Raw genomic sequence first — 22,514 nt, forward strand, 5'->3', positions numbered from 1 at the left:
CAATGAGAAAAGGCTGATCTGCAGAGTTTCTTATTCTGGGATTGTGAAATCTACATCTTTTCCCTCAAATCTATGCTACTGCTCTTATTAAAATGCAAACACTAATTAAGCTGACCTGTGAATACATCAAAATAGTGAAAGGTTATTGCTTCCTTTAAAGCGTCAGATTATATGTGTCACATTAGCCCTATCCTTAAGTGTGTTACACAGAATTACTTCTTAGTAAAGAGCCCGGAGCCTGGAGCCAAAAGGGAGAAATGTTCCATTACAGAGTGCTGCAAACTCATAGCTCACAATGCAGTTGTGTAAGCAGGCCCTGAATGAAGGGTTCAGGCCCTGTTTTCCTTTGCTGGCCTCTCAGGAGGTCAAATGACCCCTCAGACCACCCACATTCAAGCAAGCCACACACAACACAGCTCCTAGGTTATCTAAATTGCGGGTCTCTGCAATTCCAATATCTGACTCTATTGTTTAAAATTCTGACCAAATGAAGAAGGGGGAGCAATGAGTGGGATGTGGGGAAGGACAAACAGCAGGCTTCTCAGTTGCTCCACAATATTTTCTGTATACCTACCTCACTCAGTGATGCAATTCTGATCCGAATTCTTCGGGACACACAGCCTTTGCTTGTACTTTAGCATTTTGAAAAATAAGAGACCAGAATGACAGCTGCTGTCTACAACTTGGCATCTCTGAGTACAGCACAGTTAGGCATTGTGCTGTGCCTTACCTTCCGTCTCCTCATTTTTACTGATAATTTCTGAACACCTAAAGGAACATTTGAGATGAAATTGGTAATCCTAGTTTTCTTTCTTTCTTTCTTTCTTTCTTTCTTTCTTTCTTTCTTTCTTTTTCTTTCTTCCTTTTGTCCTTCCTTCCTTCCTTCCTTTCTAAGTACAGTTTTGTTTCCATCATAGATTTATTCACACTTTTAACCCTATAATTTGAACAGAAACTGGACCCATTCTCTCTCTCTCTCTCTCTCTCTCTCTATCTCTCTCTCTCTCTCTCTATCTCTCTCTCTATCTCTTTTCACACACACACACACTTATATGCACATATATATATGTACATACATACATACATACATACATACATACATACATACACGTCCATACACGTTTCACCTCCATGCTTCCAAAACCACATTTTCTCCTTGAAGTTGCAGAATGAACAGTAGTCTGTGTCTTGGCGTTCCAACAGTTTACCTCCAGAGAAAGGTAACAGTGAATTCACTAATTCACAGTACTGAGTGGGTCAGCAGGAAAGGGCATCAGAAAGAAAAGATGTCCTGAAAGAAAACACCTGAACCCCAAAAGATGGCTCCTGTTTTGAGGCACAGATGAGTTATAACAACGTTACAGGTCACTTCCTTCACGTGTTTGCCTTCTGTTTCCCAACGTAGTTCATTAGTAAAGAAATGCATAAAAGTTAATATTTGACCCATAACTAACATAAAAGGTTTGCCAATCAATGGTTGGAACTGGAAAATATCATCCTGAGTGAGGTAACCCAATCACAGAGAAACACACATGGTATGCACTCATTGAGAAGTGGCTATTAGCCCAAATGCTTGAATTACCCTAGATGCCTAGAACACATGAAACTCAAGATGGATGATCAAAATGTGAATGCTTCACTCCTTCTTTAAAAGGGGAACAAGAATACCCTTGGCAGGGAAGAGAGAGGCAAAGATTAAAACAGACACAGAAGGAACACCCATTCAGAGCCTGCCCCACATGTGGCCCATGCATATACAGCCATCCAATTAGACAAGATGGATGAAGCAAAGAAGGGCAGGCCGACAGGAGCCGGATGTAGATCGCTCCGGAGAGACACAGCCAGAATACAGCAAATACAGAGGCTAATGCCAGCAGCAAACCACTGAACTGAGAACGGGACCCCCGTTGAAGGAATCAGTGAAAGAACTGGAAGAGCTTGAAGGAGCTCGAGACCCCTTATGAACAACAATGCCAAGGAACCAGAGCTTCCAGGGACTAAGTCGCTACCTAAAAACTATACATGGACTGACCCTGGACTCTGACCTCATAGGTAACAATGAATATCCTAGTAAGAGCACCAGTGGAAGGAAGCCCTGGGTCCTGCTAAGACTGAACGTGATTGTTGGGGGAGGGCGGAAATGGGGGAGGATGGGGAGGGAACACCCATAAAGAAGGGGAGGGGAGGGATTAGGGGATGTTGGCCTGTAAACCGGGAAAGGGAATAACACTCGAAATGTAAATAAGAAATACTCAAGTTAAAAAAAAAATAAAAGAAGCATTTTGTAAAATACCTAGTAAGATAGAAAAATCGTGTGTGAAAATAGACAAAGCCCAAACCACGGATTCGGGCGTCACAGCAGTGTGCGCCTTTGTTGAGGAATCTGACAAGTACGCCCTCAGACACAACTCAGCAGAGAAATGGTTGAAAAGAAAAAGAAAAATGAAGTCAGCTGGAAGCCAAATAGAGAAAGAAAGAAAGTTGGACCACTGGGTTACCAAGAAGCAGAGAACATTAAGATAAATGCATGTAATATTAAAAAGCAAAAGTAGAACGCTTACTTAATAAGACTACAAATATTTGAAATTAATTCTCTTCAGAGCACACAGTATTTCATTTCATGCTGGGAAATCACCAAGTCTACAAGGGAACAGGATGTTCTCAATCTGAAGTCATTGATTTAATTCCACTATAAAGGCACGTCAGAGACTAGTTAAGGAGGCAGGAGGATGGCCATCGCAGTTGTCGATACATACTCTTTAGTCAATATGTAGATTACTGTGTCCATGTAATTCAGTGGAAGTTTATGTTAAATGAGATACGTGGCAAACATATGAAAGCAAATTACATTAAAACAGTGTTGATTTTCATTATGTATTTGTCTTAATTAGGGTTTCATTGCCATGAAGAGACACCATGACCAAGGCATGTCCTGTAAAGGCAAACATTTAATGGGACTGGCTTACAGTTTCAGAGGTTCAGTCCATTATCATCATGGTAGAAAGCATGGCAGAACGCAGGCAGACATGGTGCTGAAGGAGCTGAGAGTTCTACATCTTGATCTGAAGACAACCAGCAGATGGCCTTCCCCACTAGGTAAAGCCTGAGTATAGGAGGCCTCAAAGCCCAACTAAAAAATGTCACACTTCCTCCAGCAACGCCACACCTACCCCAATGAGGCCGTACTTCCTCCAATAAGGCCACATTTCCTAATGTTACCACTCCCTATGGCCAAGCATCAAACACATGAGTCCATGGACGCCAGGTATATTTAGAGCAGTACAGTAGTTTAAACAATATTTAGAAAAGGAAAAACAGTATTGGAATAGCTTTGGGTCAGAGGTTACTCACTGTGAATGCAGTTACAGGTTATATCATGTCACCCGCTTGAGCTAAATTTTGTTAAATAATCTCACTTGTTCTCATTGTCAATGTATGTCATACACAAGAAGCGTTAGAAGAGTTTTTAAATCATATGCAAAAAAAGTAATTCACTAAAATACCATTTCTACTTTCTTCTACACAATGTGTTAGGTTGTTGTTGCTGCTGCTGCTTTGGACTTTTGTTGTCATAACAATACTTTATTTCTATCTGTTTCTAACACAATGCACCTACACTCCTTTTCTCTACAGCTTCCGTTATAAGCATTTGCCATGCTTTTGTGAATGAAGTATTTCTGGTGACTGCAAACTCCTATTATATGAATATGGTACCATGCTCTTATTTCTATAATATTAGACACACTCTTCTCTATGATTAAGGATTTCAGTTCATATAACCCTCTATAGAGTACAATTGACTTATACTATAAAAGCACCAGCAGCCTTGGGAAGCCGTGAATGTTTCTATGAATACATATTAGCATAACAGTTGTGAAAAACGGGTCTGTAAAACATAGTTTATATTAAAGGTTGGAGGTCATTTAATAGCACACAAGGAAAGACCATTACTCATGCCTGACTCTCCTACCTGTGAACGGTGAAGGAGCAGAGTACTCATCTTGGAGAGTTTCCCGAAGTCTCTTGAAGTATTGGCCCATGCTGAGGGAAACAGATGTGTCTGCAAAGTGAAATTAGACACTGGTTTCCTTGCAATGATGAACTCTATGATGCTGGGTTGAGGAATTACAGCAAGAAGCAGTGTTTGACGTCTGCTCTGCAGCTCACAGAAGTAACCTTGGGGAGGAGTCCTGATACCAAGTACGAAATGGGCATGCATTTTGAAGCCGAGCACAGATTTCATTTCATGGGATTAAAAGTGCATTGATATTAGTTGTATACACCTGTAATGCAGTCAAGCATGAAGCAGAAACTAGGAGGTGGAACACTAAATACCAGCCTGGGAGGAGGGGAGGAGGAGGAGGAGGAGGAGGAGGAGGAGGAGGAGGAGGGAGGAGGAGGAGGAGGAGGAGGAGGAGGGAGGAGGAGGAGGAGGAAGAGGAGGAGGAGGAGGAGGAGGAGGAGGAGGAGGAAGAGGAGGAGGAAGAGGAGGAGGAGGAAGAGGAGGAGGAGGAGGAGAAAGAAATGGTTGGAGAAGAAGAGAAGGAGGGAAGAAAAACAGGACGTTCTGGCATTCTTATAGGAGAATGTGAGAAATGTGAAAAACTACAGTGATATTACTGAGAGGAAACAATGAAAGGAAAACTCTGTGGGCATCTTTAAAGAAACCACTTTTATGACAGTGGGGAATGAAGGGAACACTCTGATGGATCAAGTCCCCCATGGGAGACACTTAAACACTTGATGGGAATATTTGAGGACCCTGGCATTGAGAATTTATTCATATTAAGGGGTGGAAAGCAGAGGTAGTTTGGATTCAGGTAAGAATTGTATGGCTGAGAATCACCAAAGGACCTTGTCTTCTGGTTCCTTTTATTTTCTCACTAAACTCTAGAAGATCACTAACTCAAAGTGATCATCAGGAAAAGAAATCTTTAGTCACCACTAAAGGATGGCAGCCACAACTAAAATTAGTGCAGTCTACCTGCCTGGACAGGTATACCCAGCTATTCCTGCCCACCCATGCTGCTTGCTTTTTGTTACTTTTTTTTTAAATAAACAAAGTGAATCTGTGTTCTTTACAAGTTCCTCTTTCTTATTCAATGAAGCTTTACGATGGATCTCCATTGCCTCCATCATATGATACTTGAGTTAATTTTGCAGTGTTTACAGTGCACTGGTATATTGTTGAACATTATAATTAAAACGATATTTTGGTCCCTTACTTCTCACAAAGACAAATGGGACTTGAAAGGATTAAGAAGCACATCTTAGCCTAGGATGGCAAGATCCAATGTCTAAGTAACTGGTATTCCTAGGCAGCAAAGCTTCTGTCACTGACACAAGATTTAAGGCAGGTATCTGTAGATATAATTTAACAGTGCAGGAACATTCAGTGACCACCCCATCCCCCACTTAGTGTAGACTGACCCAACCTCTACAGGTGTGGAATATCCTTCTGCATTGGAAAGCAAAGCAAAGCTTGGCTTGGCTCGGCTGTGCTCCACTTGGAGTCCAGTCCTTGCATGACACATCCAAGCAGTGACTTACCCAACCCAGGGGGCTTAAGAGAAACCACTGACGACTCAATTGTAGATTTTTCTTTTTTTTTTTTTTTTGGTAACTTTCAAATTACTAAAGAGAGATTTTCCTCCTTTTTCTTGCAAACACTGAGGTAGTGTGAACAGAGTGTGAACAGAATATTTACTCTGGGCCATGCTAATATTTATTTTACCTAAGAGAAGCTTCATAGCCATCATTCAAAGAGCACATGTGATCCTTTGTGTAGGAAATACTCTAGATGTTTTGCTCTTGAGATTTGAATCTGCTGGAAATGAAAACAATGGGTGAATGTGTGCCACTCCGGGAACCTAGAAGGAAAGAGGCAAAGGTTGTCATTCTCTTACGCTTTGTCATTTCGTGCAGCTGTTAGAAATGGTCACATTTCATTCAGTTTGGTCACTACCTGTTTTTCTGTTTCTTATCTGTTAATATTACCAGTTGTCATTTTTCTCTCTGTGGCATTTCTTTCTTTAAGATCTCTCTCTGTCTCTGTCTCTCCCTCCCCACCCTCTGTGTGTGTGTCTGTCTGTCTGTCTCTCTTCGTGTTCTCTCTACCCTCTTTCTCTCAAAGCATACACATAGACACCACACACACACACACACACACACACACACACACACACACACACACACACACACACACACACACAAACAGCCCCATATAGCTCAGGCTACATCTAATTGATCTTTGCTCCTGCCTCCATGGCTGAGTGCTGGGATTAGAGGTGGGCACCACCATTACACAGCAGCTAGTTTTTTATTAACTTAAATTATTGAACATATGCTCTGCACACAATCATTAAGAATAGTTTTAGCCAATATGCCAGAACTAATAAATCCAGATACTTTAAATTACCCCTTATACTTCAGTGGGAAACCAGGAGAATTTCCTCAAGGTTCTTTGCATCTTTTCTTTCTGCCTAATGTTCATGTGTGTAAAAGTCACCAAGGAAGCTCTTGATTAGAACTGTACTTCTTATTCCAATTTAAATTTACTAAAAAACATAGATAACAATGGGAAGAAAGAAAACTCAGGCAAGAAATATGTGACTCATAAAGATTGAACATATTAGTCTGAATGTAAAAGTGAGTATAGTAAATGTATTATAAAAAAGATTTTTAACTTATGAAAATAAAATTTCATGAAATGTGAAGTATCCTCAAAGGAAAAATGCATAATATTTATAAAAATGTGAAGTAGGTATGACCTTATCCCTGTCTTCCACAGAAAGATTTTATCATATTAGAGGGTGGAGAGATGGCTCAGAGGTTAAGAGCACTGGCTGCTCTTCAGTAGACCTTGGCTCAATTCCCAGCCCTCAAATGATGCCCCACAGTCCCAGGGGATTTAACAGTGCTATTTGGCTTCCAAAAGCACATGGCATGTACATGGTGCACAGACATATATGTGGAAAATATAACCATACACACAGAATAAAAAACAAATCATCTTTTTAAAGTATACATCATACCTAGGAAATATGGTGACTATCTGAATGGTAATAGATTCCACAATGATTCTTAATTATATATTTCCATTTATTTATTAAGAATATGTCTTATTTTAAAGAACTAAAATGAATGAAGATTGAGTATAAAAATCACATGTAAATAAATGTACATAACACCCATTTCGGGGGAAAGTTGAAGACAAATGATCATAGTAGAAAGGTTAGGTAAGCAGAACGTACTTCCTACACAATGTATGTGGCCAATGCGACAGATTGTCCTTCACCGTACACACGGTGTGCCACCAAATGAACACATTGTTAGTTCCTTCCATGTAAGATCAACTGTGGAAATCTAGGGAACATACCTGAAACAGAGTAAGAAAAAATGAAAAGAACAGATGAAACACTAAACAGAGTGCTGGGGGGAATGGATGGAAGAGAGAATGTTTCACCTGCATTTACAGTAGGAGATGGGTACAGGGTGTTAGTGATTCTAGAGTAAATTCAAGCATAGACTGTCTTAAAATAATGAAACATTTTATTGATTTCTAAAAGAAATGAAAGAATCACTGTTTTCAATTGTTAGAAAACCTATGGAGAAAGACATTTATGGAATCTCATGAATGCATTGCTCCTTGTTTGATGTGGGCTAGCACAGACATGGATTGAGATGAAGATTTGTGGTAGCACAGAAAGGGATGGAGATGACTAGAAAGAGATCACAGCTTGAATACCACGGTCGGCCCTGCTTTGAGCACCAGTTCTCAGACAATAGATCTGATGCCAGACGTGAAACACATTTAAATGCAAACATTCAAATAGGCCAGCATATGTATTAGCAGATGTATTTGAAAATGATCAAGTGCCCTCAACATGTGTACTATTCCAGCACAACCTCTCATTTGTCATCTCTGGACATCTACATACCTCAAGGTCATTAACATTGTCAGAGAAAGCAAGCAAAGGGCAAACAGAAGACCATTATTCATACTGCCACATCCCAGACATGATTATAAAACTTACCAGGCCTCAATGTCCACAGAAAGAAACCAGTTTTACAAACTATGCTTTTCTTTGAACCCACAGAGATTCATGTTCTCTGTTAGAACACAGATGGTGGGATTGGGCTAAGGGGGAGAAACAAGAGGATATTCATCTTAATTCCTACTACTGGGTTTGTCACAGAGGTCTAAGAGGTTTTGACAAGATTTGAAGCACAGAACTGCTTCCTCCATAAGATGGGGCACTATTAATCAAAGAGAGAATTAAGACCCTCAGGTGAAGAGCATCTGAAAGGTTTTCCCACGTTTCCTGTGATTCCTACATGACACAAACTTTTTATAGAGAATGGAAGACCGAGGCTAGGGATCCAGTAGAAACCTTGCCAGATCCCACAGCTTAGTAAAGACTGAGTCATTAAAGCTGTGGACTAGGCTGTGACAAATGACACTGTGTGTTCATCAGCCCCACATGTCAGTAGGGAATACCAGTCAAGCACTAGTAGAAAGGCTGTGGACCGCTCAGCCCAGTGGTAGTCTGGACACTCTCTTATAGCCTACCAAAGAAGTGTGATAGAGGGCTGAGAAATACAAACATCCTCCCCCTCACAGCATTTACCTCCAACTCAGTGCCATCCTTGAGAGCATCAGAAACATGTGGTTTGCAAACAAAAGCTGAGCATCTTCCAATCCCTCTGTCTGTCCTCACTATGCGGTTACAGCATAGGAACCTGATTAAATGATAAATGTATTGGACTAATGCAGCTTTTGATTTCTGGCTGATCATGAAGGAAACCAGGCTTGCTATATAGAGAAAAAAAATCAAAGCCATTAGTTTGTTTTGTGGTTTGGGCACTCTCTGCTTCCCTATATCATAAATATCACATGGGCACAAAGGGCAGGAACATTGACTGGAGAAAGGTAAGAGAAAAGTGTAGAAGAATGGAAATGGGGAAACATCTATCAGGAAATCTAAGCGTTGCTTGAAGCATTCTAAATATAACTTCAGTTTGTTTTTCAACAATTCAGCTATCAATTTCACCACTGAGGCTAAAAATGTAAGTATTGTACCTAGATTTAAGCTATGAAATATATTTTAGCAACCTTCCTTCCCTCCCTCCCTCTCTCCCCATCTCTTTCCCTCCCTCCATGTCTTTCTCTTCTTTCTTTCTCGTCCTGTGACCTGTCCCAGGGTAGACTAGAACTCCTTATAAAGCCAAATATGACTTTGACCTGTGACTCTTCTGCCTCTGCCTCCTGGGTTCTGGATCAAAATGTTTTTACTTTGAATCCTAGCCCATGCGGTTCAAGGCATTGAAGCAAGAGCTTTGAGGATTCTCTACGTGCGCACTGCCAATTGAGTTATAACCATAGTCCAGATATTGTTGTTCTTTCTGATAAACTCCTCTTTTAAGATTCTGCACCAAAATATTATCAAACTTATCATCTTCTTATATAATATGCATTCATAACAATGTTGTCTTGTTACTTAGGTAGATTCACCACGAAGGATTTCATTATTTATGAAATCTATTTATAATCAAGTTTATGACTAGAATCAACCACTGGGCACTAATTGGATTCAGAATGAGTAGACACATGAATGCATGGGACTAAGAATATAATTGTTTAAAAAATATAGTAACTAGTTTAAACCAAAATTATTATAAAACTAATTTAACAAAATTACATAAAATGCAAAGAGTGGTTTTTTCTCACCCATGGAGCTGGACTGTAACTAATGGAATTTACAAAAATGAACTAAGTTTATTTGAAAGATCCTTAAGTCTCTGTGAGAATACTAACATAAAGTATTTCAAAATCATAATAGTGTTATATCTAGGTAGTAAATTATATTTATCGACTCAGAAGATTTTAAGAGGCTATTAAAAAAAAAAACTCTTTGTGCCAATCAACTCCTCATGGAAAGATTTAGTTAAGTTATACCAGTCAGCACATCTCAAGGACATCTGCTATGCTTAGTTAATTCTCTACGTTATTGATTGCTTTATAATATAAAAATATGTATATATGCTATGTTCATACCGTATGTCACCTAGTAAGGATGTGTTTAACAATTATAAAGTTACAAAGTGCTCTGAGTAGGTTTAAGAGCAAGTATAAAGACTCCTGATAAGTGTAGGGTCAAGTTTATGGAAGTAGAATTGTCACCCTGGCCAATTTTAAGATGGCTGACCCACATTCATAGAGGTCTAACTGGAGGTCAAGGCTGTTAAAAAAAAAAAACCAAAAAACTAAATAACTTCACTTAAAAGAGCATATAATGGGGCTTCTTGGTGACTTTAATTTTAGTGCTTTTATTGGTTGCCATGAAGTTACAAAGGTAACAAACGTACTAGTTTATTTAAAATGTGTTTTATAATCACAAAAGCTAATGAAGACAATATAGAAATTTCTAGAAATTAAATATTTGGGGAGTTTTCAAATCTGAAGACAATATTAACTTTTATTGTATTTTAGGAGTGTTTAGTAAAATAAGAGGAGTAAATCTGATAATAATGGATAAATGATTTGTAGATTCTATGTTTTTAAAAAAATCACCTATTTAGTCCAGAATACCATTTCCCAGTGTTAGGTACATACTTTTTAATTCATTTCAAAATTAAAGACCTATGGTTTAAATCAAAGAGGATATCTGGAAATATTGTTTGTAATCTAACGTGAACTCTCATTTAATTATAAAATCAAGTGGAAAAATTTTTAGAATTGGAAACAGAGTCCCAAGCCTGGTTTATCCATGTCATCCCCTTAGCAAACAATTTAACACTTCTTGTCCAAGGTTTTCAAAACAGTCATTTATGTTCTTACTAACCTTAGCAACATTGTCAATTATGTTGTCATAGAATTGTTCCAAATATTAGCTTTCTACAACTCTAAAGGATTTGAAATCCTATAAACCTAGACAACTTGAAATTAATTTTTGAAGAGAGATATTAAATGTGTAAGGTGAAGGATTGTAACAGATTGCCTTTAAGTTTTCTTTAGGTAGCATATGGCAGAAAGGATGGGTTAAGGAGAGTCAACAACAATGCAATTAAATACTTTCAGAAAAATAAGAGAAACTGAGTACCTAATAATGTCCTCTTTCTCTTCATTGGAGTACTGTATAGCTGTATCTCATCAGTTTAGCTCCCTTGAATGTACAGAGTGGATAACCATGACAAAGAGCAACACTTGTGGCCCAGCCTGGTATGCTATGCATGTGCTAAGAAGGCAGGGTCCTGCTTAATGACTAAGTGGAAAACAACCTCAAATTACCTCTTATGTACATAGTATCTCATGTGCACACTTTGTTTTTCCAAATTTTCAAATTCTTCTGAAATAACTAGAGCCAATTTGGGCTCACCCATAAGCCAAAATTATTAAAGTGGTTCAGGGCTCCCTAGTAAGTCAATCAAGCTACATTTGTGTTCACTTTGTTAGTATCTGATTAATGGAGGCAAAAATAACATGGTTTGTGGGAAAGTTCTCCCATGGGTTTTTGAAGAATTCACTGGCTGTTAGGCTGGTCAAGTCCTGGAGAAGAAGAGACGGGGAAATGGCAATAATAGTGGGGGACACATAAAACAATGAATGACTTTTAATAAAAAAACAATCAAACAAGGGGAAAAGGAAGAAAGAAAAAGAAATGAACCTTATTTAAGTGGAATACAGACAAAAAATGAATTTCAAGTCTCACCAATCCCAGAATTTCAAGAGAATATGACAGGATATGTGGTTTGGTTCAAGCCTCAGCCAGGTCCATTGGGCTCGGCTTTCTCCTTTTGTTTCTTAGCTCTGATTTCTTAATTGTTGGAATGGGCCACTGTCATCAATTCTGCAAGAGAGATTTATTAAATGTACCCACAGTTGACTCAACCACAATGAGACTGGTGAGTTATGCCCAGGTCGGTAGTGGGAAGTGACAGAGAGATCTTAATCCCAGTGAAATTTCTGGAATTGTCATGAAGGGAAAATTAATATTGAGTGACTGAGCAAAGGAAAGAGACAATCAGAGGGAGAGAAAAAGAAGTGGCTGAGAGTTGCACACTCCCTATCTTAGAAGCAGAATGACCAAAGAGTAAAACTACATTTCAAACTAAGATTAGATTCCCAAATTATGTTAAGCCTAAGTAATATTTCCATATTATGATCTGATCACTAACAATAGTAATGGTAACCTAAAGAAAGAGAGAACAAATCAGACAACAAAAGAAGATCAAAGGGATACAGTTTGGAAAGGAAAAAGTCAAAATATCACTATTTGCAGATGATATGATTGTATATTTAAGTGATCCCAAAAGTTCCACAAGAGAACTACTAAACCGGATAAACACCGTCAGCAAAGTGGCTGGGTATAAAATTAACTCAAATAAATCAGTCGCCTTCCTCTACACAAAAGAGAAACAAGCTGAGAAAGGAATTAAGGAAATGACACCCATCATAATAGTTCCAAATAATATAAAATACCTTGGTGTGACTTTAATCAACCAAATGAAAGATCTGTATGATAAGAACTTCAAGCCACTGAAGAAAGAAATTGAAGAAGATCTCAGAAGATGAAAAGATCTCCCATGCTCATGGATTGGCAGGATTAATATAGTAAAAATGGTCATTTTACCAAAAGCGATCTACAGATTCAATGCAATCCCCATCAAAATACCAACCCAATTCTTCATAGAGTTAGACGAAACAATTTGCAAATTCATCTGGAATAACAAAAAACCCAGGATAGCTAAAACTATCCTCAACAATAAAAGGACTTCAGGGGGAATCACTATCCCTGAACTCAAGCAGTATTACAGAGCAATAGTGACAAAAACTGTATGGTATTGGTACAGAAACAGACAGATAGACAAGTGTAATAGAATTGAAGACCCAGAAATGAACCCACACACCTATGGTCACTTGATTTTTGACAAAGGAGCCAAAACCATCAAATGGAAAAAAGATAGCATTTTCAGCAAATGGTGCTGGTACAACTGGAGGTCAACATGTAGAAGAATGCAGATCGATCCAAGCTTATCACCCTGTACAAAGCTTAAGTCCAAGTGGATCAAGGACTTCCACATCAAACCAGGTACACTCAAACTATTAGAAGAAAAAGTGGGGAAGCATCTCGAACACATGGGCATTGGAGAAAACTTCCTGAACAAAACACCAATGGCTTATGCTTTAAGATCAAGAATCGACAAATGGGATCTCATAAAACTGCAAAGCTTCTGTAAGGCAAAGGACACTGTTGTTAGGACAAAACAGCAACCAACAGATTGGGAAAAGATCTTTACCAATCCTACAATAGATAGAGGGCTTATATCCAAAATATACAAAGAACTCAGGAAGTTAGGTTGCAGGGAGTCAAATAACCCTATTAAAAGATGAGGTTCAGAGCTAAACAAAGAATTCACAGCTGAAGAATGCTGAATGGTTGAGAATCACCTAAAGAAATGTTCAACATTTTTAGTCATAAGGGAAATGCAAATCAAAAAACCCTGAGATTTCACCTCACACCAGTGAGAATGGCTAAGATCAAAAACTCATGTGACAGCAGATGCTGGTGAGGATGTGGAGAAAGAGGAACACTTCTCCGCTGTTGGTGGGATTGCAGACTGGTACAACCATTCTGGAAATCAGTCTGGAGGTTCCTCAGAAAATTGGACATTGAACTACCTGAGGACCCAGCTACACCTCTCTTGGGCATATACCCAAAAGGTGCTCCAACATATAACAAAGACACGTGCTCCATTATGTTCATAGCAGCCTTATTTATAATAGCCAGAAGCTGGAAAGAACCCAGATGCCCTTCAACAGAGGAATGGATACAGAAAATGTGGTACATCTACACAATGGAATACTACTCTGCTATCAAAAACAATGACTTTATGAAATTCATAGGCAAATGGATGGAAATGGAAAATATCATCCTGAGGAAGGTAACCCAATCACAGAAAAACACACAGTGAATGCACTCATTGATAAGTGGCTATTAGCCCAAATGCTTGAATTACCCTAGATGCACAGAACACCTGAAACTCAAGACGGATGATCAAAATGCGAGTGCTTCATTCCTTCTTTAAAAGAGGAAGAAGAATAATACCCTTGGGAGGGAATAGGGAGACAAAGTTTAGAACAGAGGCAGAAGGAGCACCCATTCAGAGCCTGCCCCACATGTGGCCCATACATATACAACCACCAAACTAGATAAGATGGATGAAGCAAAGAAGTGCAGGCTGACAGGAACTGGATGTAGATCTCTCCTGAGAGACACAGCCAGAATTGCCAGCAGCAAAACACTGGACTGAGAACAGGACCCTCATTGAACGATTCAGAGAATGGACTGAAATAGCTTGAGGGTGTTTGAGACCTCATATGAACAACAATGCCAACCAACCAGGGCTTCCAGGGACTAAGCCACTACCCAAAGACTATACATGGACCGACCCTGGGCTCCAACCTCATAGGTAGCAATGAATAGCTTAGTAAGGGCACCAGTGGAAGGGGAAACCCTTGGTCCTTCCAAGACTGAAACTTCAGTGAATGAGATTGTTTGGGGGAGGGCGGTAATAGGGGGAGGATGGGGAGGGGAACACTCATATAGAAGGGGAGGGGGAGGAGTTAGGGTGATGTTGGCCTGGAAACCTGGAAAGGGAATAACAATTGAAATGTAAATAAGAAATACCCAGTTTAATAAAGATGGGGGGAGGGGAGTCAGCAAAGGAAGAAATATAAAACAAAAAAAAAGAAAGAAAAAGAAAGGGAGAACATTTTTGAGGTAATCCCTGATAAAATGTGGAATAGATATTGTCTAAATGTTCAGTTCATCTGTGTGAGCTTTAGTGTTCCTCTCCTAACACTTTCTTTCTTGGAAGCATGAATCCTGGTCTGTTCCTTTGCTTTCTATGATTTGACCACTGAGTTTAGGTTCCTTTAGCGCTTTCTTATGCATTGACACCATCATCCCATTATAGTCCTTGTTCACTGTGTATCCCTGTATCTTTCTGCTTCTCAAGTGATGGGTGCATAGATCCTGAAATTTGGAGGGCTTTTCAATTTGTTTATATTTGTGTGACATTATACCTTAACCAACAAATTTTTGGTCTGAGAAGTTGCTAGAGTTTCAGCCTCAGAGAAATCAAAAGTGAGAGTGAGGAATACTTTTTATACCTCCTTTCAGAAATATCATGAGGCCCCTGTGCCCATCCCCAGCTGAGAAAATCCTGTGCTTAAGCCTGGCACCAGAAGAGTGGAAACAGAATCCTCCACTGGAGAGGGCATAATTCTGACAGGTGAACAGTGAAACTTAATTAACATTCACCTTTTGAGGGGAGGGGGAAGCAAGCTTTCCTCTCCCTTTCTCTTTTGAAGATGTTAACTCAACCTGTGACAACTTCATACATAGGTTTCAATCCATATTTTTTCTCACCCATCTTATCTTTGATAGAAAATTCCATATTATCCCATTTTTTTCATCTATAACTATTTTATTTATTCCTTGAGAATCTCATGCATATACAGCATATTTTGATCACATTCAACCCCCTTCTTGAATTCTCTCCTTCATACTACTGCCCAACTTCAAGTCCTTTCATCTTGCTAAGTCCGGTTAGTGGTTCCAAGTGCATGTGGCTTATCCACTGGTACACAGGAAACATCTCCCCCACCAAAAAAAATGATGATTTGTCCACCAGCAGCCATCAACTGTCAATAGTTCTTCAGAAGGATTAGGAAAAGCTCTTAAGCCTCCCAGACTCCATGCTGGAATGCTTATTGGCTTGCTCTTCTTTATATCTTACACAAACAACCAAAGCTGCTGTGAGTTGTTGTATGGAAATCCCTGTCATCCAACATATCCAAATGGCACTGTTTTGCCCCAGTCCTACTACAAACCTTTGACTCATGCAGTCCTTCACCATCTCTTCCCAGATATCCCCTGAGCCTTGAAGGAATCTTCATATCTTCTTTACTAAGAACTGAGTCACTCCTCTGTAGATAATTACTATGAAATGACAATTAATATTGCTGAATTTGTGTATTGATTATAAACTATGGAACTCAACATCTAGTCACATTACATAAACCTCTCCTCTCTGTTTGTGTTTCTCAAAGAATAAATCAAAAGTGTTTGGTGTTCCTCAAAAACCTCCATGGGGCACAGACAGTTCAAAACCTTTCAAACCAATCCTGAGACATGATTCATGGCTCCTTCAATAACATCTGCACCACAGACATAAAGGCAATAGTGGGTGTAACTCTGGTCAAGGTGTGGAGCTGGGATTGGCTACAGTCTCAGCTCGTGTGTTCTTCCTCACACACAAGCCTGAATTCTTTCTTTTAGATCTGGATTCATTTTGCTATATTCATAAGGAAGCAGCAAATATTAAACTTTTGTCACACTTCAACTTGACTACACATCTGCTTCATATTCTTTGTTCTGAGGTAGGGAATTGAACAGACACACTGCATACCAGCATAGTGGTCTTCTTGAGCCCCAGAAATAGAACAGTCAAGCTGTGATATAGACTATCCCCCCTTAAGAGAACCATTAAAGATGACTGAAAAACCCAGCCACTGCAGAAGTAAAGAACATTATTGTTATAGTGTTTTGAAGAGACACCACAAGGAAGGCAACTCTCATGAAAGAATATATTTAAAGCATTTATTGGAGGCTCGATTGTAGTTTTTGAGAGTTAGTTCATTATCATCACTGCAGAGAGCACACAGACATAGCTCTAGAGCAGTAGCTTTGGTCTTTCCATTCTGAGTCATAGGCAACAGGCAGAGACTAGACCTGTTATGTGCTTTTGGAACCTTAAATCCCCACCCCCAAGTAATTTACCTCTTCCAGCAAGGCCACACCTCCTAACCCTTCCCAAACGGTTTCACTAACCAGAGACCTAGCATTTAAATCATTTCAGCCTGCTTGTCATCAGCAAAGGATTTTAAGGAAAACATCAGACTCTGGAAGCAGTCCATTTGTCACCTAGGCCTTGTCCCTGTCAAGACTGAAATTCAGAGCTTGGTGGTGACATCGGCATGTAGAATTGTTAGCTAGTTTGTACCAAGTTTGGTATTCCATAGAACATTTCAACCTGGAGACCAGAATCTTCCATGTGACAATCTGTCAGGAACCTATCATCTGTGCATGGATGATAGGCTCTCTTTTAGAGCATGCTAAACTTGGGGGTGGTATTATAAGAGTGCTGGATAGTAAATGTCCTCAGGACCCCATCATACACATGCACACACACACACACACACACACACACACACACACACACACACACACAAACTTTATATTGCAAATACTAAGTTTCACCTACTGTCTAGGGACAATATCCATGATTGTCAAAACTGTTATTATTAATGTATTTCTTTTACAACTATGCATTCACCTTCCTCCAGTCTCTGTCTGCCTCTGTCTATCTATCTCTGTATCATTCTCCCCTTTCCTCCTTACCTCTCCCTTTACTCTCAATCTCCCACTCTGTCCATCTCTGTCTCTTCAGTAGCCAAGATATTCAATGCTTGGCTACTGGGGTGGACTGAGAATGGAAAAGAAATGTTTGAAAGTATTTACACAGCATGGTTTCCATGTTGAATTTTGATATCAGTTTTGGAAACAATCTTTGCACTCATAACGAGTGCCAATTACTTGTTTTCATTGTGGTACTTTCTGTTCAAGGTTCATTTTTTTTCTTTCATGTGTTATTAGTTCAGGTTTAAGATTACAACTAACAGAAAATGAAATACAAAAGCTGTTAAGACATGAAATGCGTGTGCCTCCCAAGCTTGGAAGGAGGCCTTTAGTACTAAGGCGTCCCAGAGAAGCTTGGAGTGGGCCTGTGATCAGCTACGATCCAGTCTCAGCAGTCATTTGCCAATATCCTAATCTGGCCCCAGGTATTTGAGTGTCAACTTCAGTTTATTAATAGAAAAACTGATTGACCAGCTTGGGGATCATGGACTTACCAGAGCAACAATGTTGGAAGTAACATTTCACAAATATGACCACAAGGAACCATAGGAACTGTAGGTTGTCAGCTCAACATTTTAGTGAGACATCTTCATTTCAACTCCTGTACTTCTTCATTAGTTCACTTAATACAAAGTCTCATGTAGCTAAGCCTTGCTTCAAACTAGCTATGTAGCTGAAGAGGACCATTAACTTCTGACCATCCCTTCTCTATCTTCCATGTTGGGATCATAGATGTGCACCACCATAACTGGATGGAATGTGGTTCCTTATTCATGCTAGACAAGCTTTCTAGTACCTGCACCACATTCTCCACCGTACTTATTAACTTTTAGACCTTTAAAAGTCAAATATTGTCCTGTGATTTTACAAAAGACAAATACTTTAAGGTAAATTTTGAATTAAAATTGTTTAAATGTGAAGTAAGTTTATAGAATGAACTTGTGAGGGCTGGAGAGCGGGCTCCGGGGTTAAGACTCTTAATTCTATCACAGAGGATTCAAGTTCTGTTCCCACCACTATGTCAGGAGCTCACAGCTACCTGGACTTCCAGTTTGAGGGATCCAAGCCATGCTATGTCATCTATGGCTCTGTACCCCTGTTCAGAAACCCACATACAGATAAAAGTATATACACACAGTTTACTTTTAAATTAATCTTTTAAAAAGGGGTACACACAAATGCATGTGACAACTAATAAAAAGATTGAGGCCTTTGAAAGAGAGCAAAGAGGGGTGTGTGGGAAGCCTCTGAGGGAGGAACAGAAAAAGAAGAAATACCTTTAAGAAAAGAGATCCAAATGCTAACAAAATAAGAAAGGACTTGTTAGTCTGGTAAATAATTTAAAGACTCAAAGACTATTTGAGGTTTTACTGTGAAGAAGTTCAACAGCTACAGTTGTAAGAATCCAGTACAAGAGGAGGCTCTGGAGACACTTAATTTACACCTTCACTTCATGACTGAGAAGATTGACTAGGATGGACTAGGTTACCAGTTTGTTACCCACAACTGGTATTAAATGCAGGGCTACAGACTGATGTACTGACATCCAGTGGGAACACATGTTTCCATTCTGCTATGTGCCCTCCCAGAGAGATTCTTCCTACACTTGCCTGTCATGTCCAAGCATACAAATACCTGGCATTCAGATCCTGGTACCTCAGCACAGAATTCTGTCTGCCAGACACTGGCTCAATTTCCTTTGTCCAGCTTTCTACTATTTGGCATGGTTTGATGGGATCTGTTGAATCCACCTCTGAATGCACCACTAGGTAGACAGGCAAGAGCACACCTGTAGTCACAGGCGTTGGGAACGCTAACCTGGGAGTCTGGTTTACACTCAGAATTTGGAACAGGATCAGGTAAAACAGATGTTACCAGTTCCTGAAGACGTTCTTGCTAAATAGCCAAGTAGAGGTGAAGACAGGTGGCCCTTCCGCTTTCCATTAGTCACGTTTTCCATAAGTGTTTACTCAGTTCTTCTTCAAGAGACTTGACCAAAAGCTCATGGAGTAGACTGGACTAGGCTGGATCGAACTGGGTTGAAATGAACTAGAATGGGAAATAATGGGGAAGAGTGGAAGAGGATGGCAGGAGCGGCCCTTATCCCAAATCCTGGTTACTCAAAAACTGAATCATCACTGGGAAATGGCAAACACTAACTCTTCTCCACCCGTCACCCTCCTTAACACTGTAATTTGAGCTGGAATTATAATTGACTTTCAAGAAGAAGGTACTAACATCACTAGAAAATTTCAGTTAGATTAGAATATGATGAGTCTTTTATTTTTAATAAAAATATATCCGCACTGAGTCATGTCTATAGCAAGAGAAAGCCCCTGGGAAACCCTTGAAAATGTCCCTGCTGCCCAGGGAAGATGGCTGTCTCTCCTTTTACACTATTCTTTAGGGATGGGAAAAGCCAGTCTTGGCTCAAATTCCTTATAAACATAGAAACAAACAGAGTCCTGCTTGCTTATTAATCTCTCCATGACATATACAGTGCAGATGGTGGTAATGAAAGATTCAGTCGAATGTTGCTCTATTTTGGAAGCCTTTTAAACTGTAATTGCCGTCCTATTTCATCTCGTCCCATCCTGCCATTCCTACAGTCTATCTAAGACAAACAAAGAGATGCCTATAATAAATTACTGTAAGGGTACAGTTAGTTTTCCCAAGCATAAATCTGATGAAAATGGAAGTTTAACGATTCAGGCCATATGCAGTCTTACATGGAACCACTGCGTCAACAAAGCCAGCTGTTTTCAAGTTCTATTAGGAGCCAGTATTAAAAGGAAAGTAAATATTAAGTCTGAACCTAATTCTATTTTATAAATATTGCCATTCATTTTTAAAAATACATCACGGGCTTAGCATTTTTAATTGTAACTTCTTAAACTTGATTAGAAAATATTTTTTTTCTTTTCATTTTGGAGATCAAATAACGTTTCTCCCAGGAAATAAGTATTTTGTTGTTGTTTTTTGAAAGCTGTCCTCCCTACACTGCTCAGTACCTCCCATCTCCTTGATTCCAAAGTATCTCAAAGAAGTGTTACGGTGTCTACAGAAAGCCCTTCTGCAGAATTATTCTACGGTATAAGAAATGTTCTTTGGGGAGGGTCACTATTTCACATGCAAAAGTCAGATTCTGATATGCACTGGGAGATTTTCATAGAAGGGGACATACTGTTATACCCAGTAATATTTCAGAAATAAATTCAGTACAGATTTTTCACAAACATCAGCTATGTCACTGGTATTTTACCTTAGAATGCATTTTTTATGTCTTTAGATTGCTTTTTTTTTTAATGTGTGCAAGTCTTTTATCAAGATTTATGTATTTCTACCACTATGTAAGTGCCCAAGGAGGTAAGGGGGAGGAGGAAGAAGAGGAAGAAGAGGGAGAGGAGTAGGGGAAAAAGGTGTCAGATCTTCTGGAACTGGTGTTATACATGGTTGTGAGCTGCTGTGCAAGTCCTGGGAACTGAACCCAAGTCCTCTGTAAGAACAAGAGTTATATTCCTAGCCCCTCATTTTATTTTATAATGAAATGATGTCACTTTAGTTGGTATAAATGGAGCACATTGACTCATGAAGCGTTTTGATGGCTGGATATTCACGAACAATGAACAGAGTATGAACCCTGTGGCCACTCACTTTCATATTATTGTGTGGCAGACTGTTCTCCCTCCTAAGCAATGGTCAGAAAAGTCTTTACGAATGAATTTTCTGAGGCAGGATGATTTTGTGTGTGTGTGTGTGTGTGTGTGTTTGTGTGTGTGTGTGTGTGTGTGTATACTTAAATGCATATAATACTCAATATACGTAATAATTCATGTTCACAAATATAAGAACGATTTAGATAGTATGCTGTTCAACTGTTACATAGTGATATTATGGTTAATGAATACACACCATTTGTTTATATGCTCCCATAGGGTCTCCAGCCTAAGGCCCAGTGACACTCTGATAGGAATAGTTTGGCAGTCACTGTCTTCCCTGGCCATTAGGGGGTGTCTGTCCCCACCCAGTAAGACATTTCCTCACTTTCTCAGAAGCCTGTGGAACCCAAGTGCTTCATTAGGGCCGGTTTCCTCAGAGAGACCGCTGCCATTGCTTCTAACCAGTGTCTATTTTCTCTCAGTAAACTTTCAAATCAGCACTTATTGAAAAGGAAACTTCCATTGTTCCAGCCACTATTGTTTTCTAGAACAGCAGAGACTTTACTGAAAGCAAACTTGCATACAGACGTAACCCGGAGTTTTTATTTTTCACCAGTAAAAAGAACAAAGCGCCAGACAAAACTATTGTCCGATCCATCTGGAGCAGGGCTTCCTCCCCACAAGTCTTGTGCACCACACACAATATTTAATGTTGTTTAGCTTTTAAAACAATTGCCTATGAAAGCATCCAGGTCCCCTTGATAACGGAGCAAGGCCTTTCCTGCAATTGTGAACCAGGAAATGCTGGCCCCTTGGCAAGATTTACTGTGTCCCGCTGCTTGGAACCTCCCCCTTACGCTTGCTGGAATGCGTTACTTTTAAGCACCTAGACTAACAGGAAGAGAAAGTTGTTACTTCTTTCCATGTGAAAGAGGCAGGGATAGGAAGGCAAGTGGGCAAGGGACTGATTAAGGACCTGGGGGTCCAATACTAATATTAGATTCATTTGCTGTTTTCCAAGCTCCAGTGACTGGAAGTCTCCCTTTCTAAATTCACTCAGCTTTCAATCTGGTCAAAGCTTTCTGTTCCAAACCTCTTACATCACACAGGCTGCCCAGGACCGAACAATGAAGGCAGGATCCCGAGGAAGGGATGTGGCCCTCCTTTGTTCTGTCCTTACATGGAATGAAGCATCTGTCTTGTTTTGCCGACCTGAACTGAGAACACACTGCTTAGAAACAGAAACACTAAAATAGCAACACATTTTCTTCACATGGGCTGAGTGTTGAATCAGCAGAGTTCAGTGAGACACTCTACTGACCACCATAATCGGGCTGCATGATTTGAGAGAGCAATACACTCCTACCCA

The sequence above is a fragment of the Rattus rattus genome, chromosome 3 (genome assembly GCF_011064425.1).
Source record: "Rattus rattus isolate New Zealand chromosome 3, Rrattus_CSIRO_v1, whole genome shotgun sequence".
Classification (NCBI taxonomy): domain Eukaryota; kingdom Metazoa; phylum Chordata; class Mammalia; order Rodentia; family Muridae; genus Rattus; species Rattus rattus.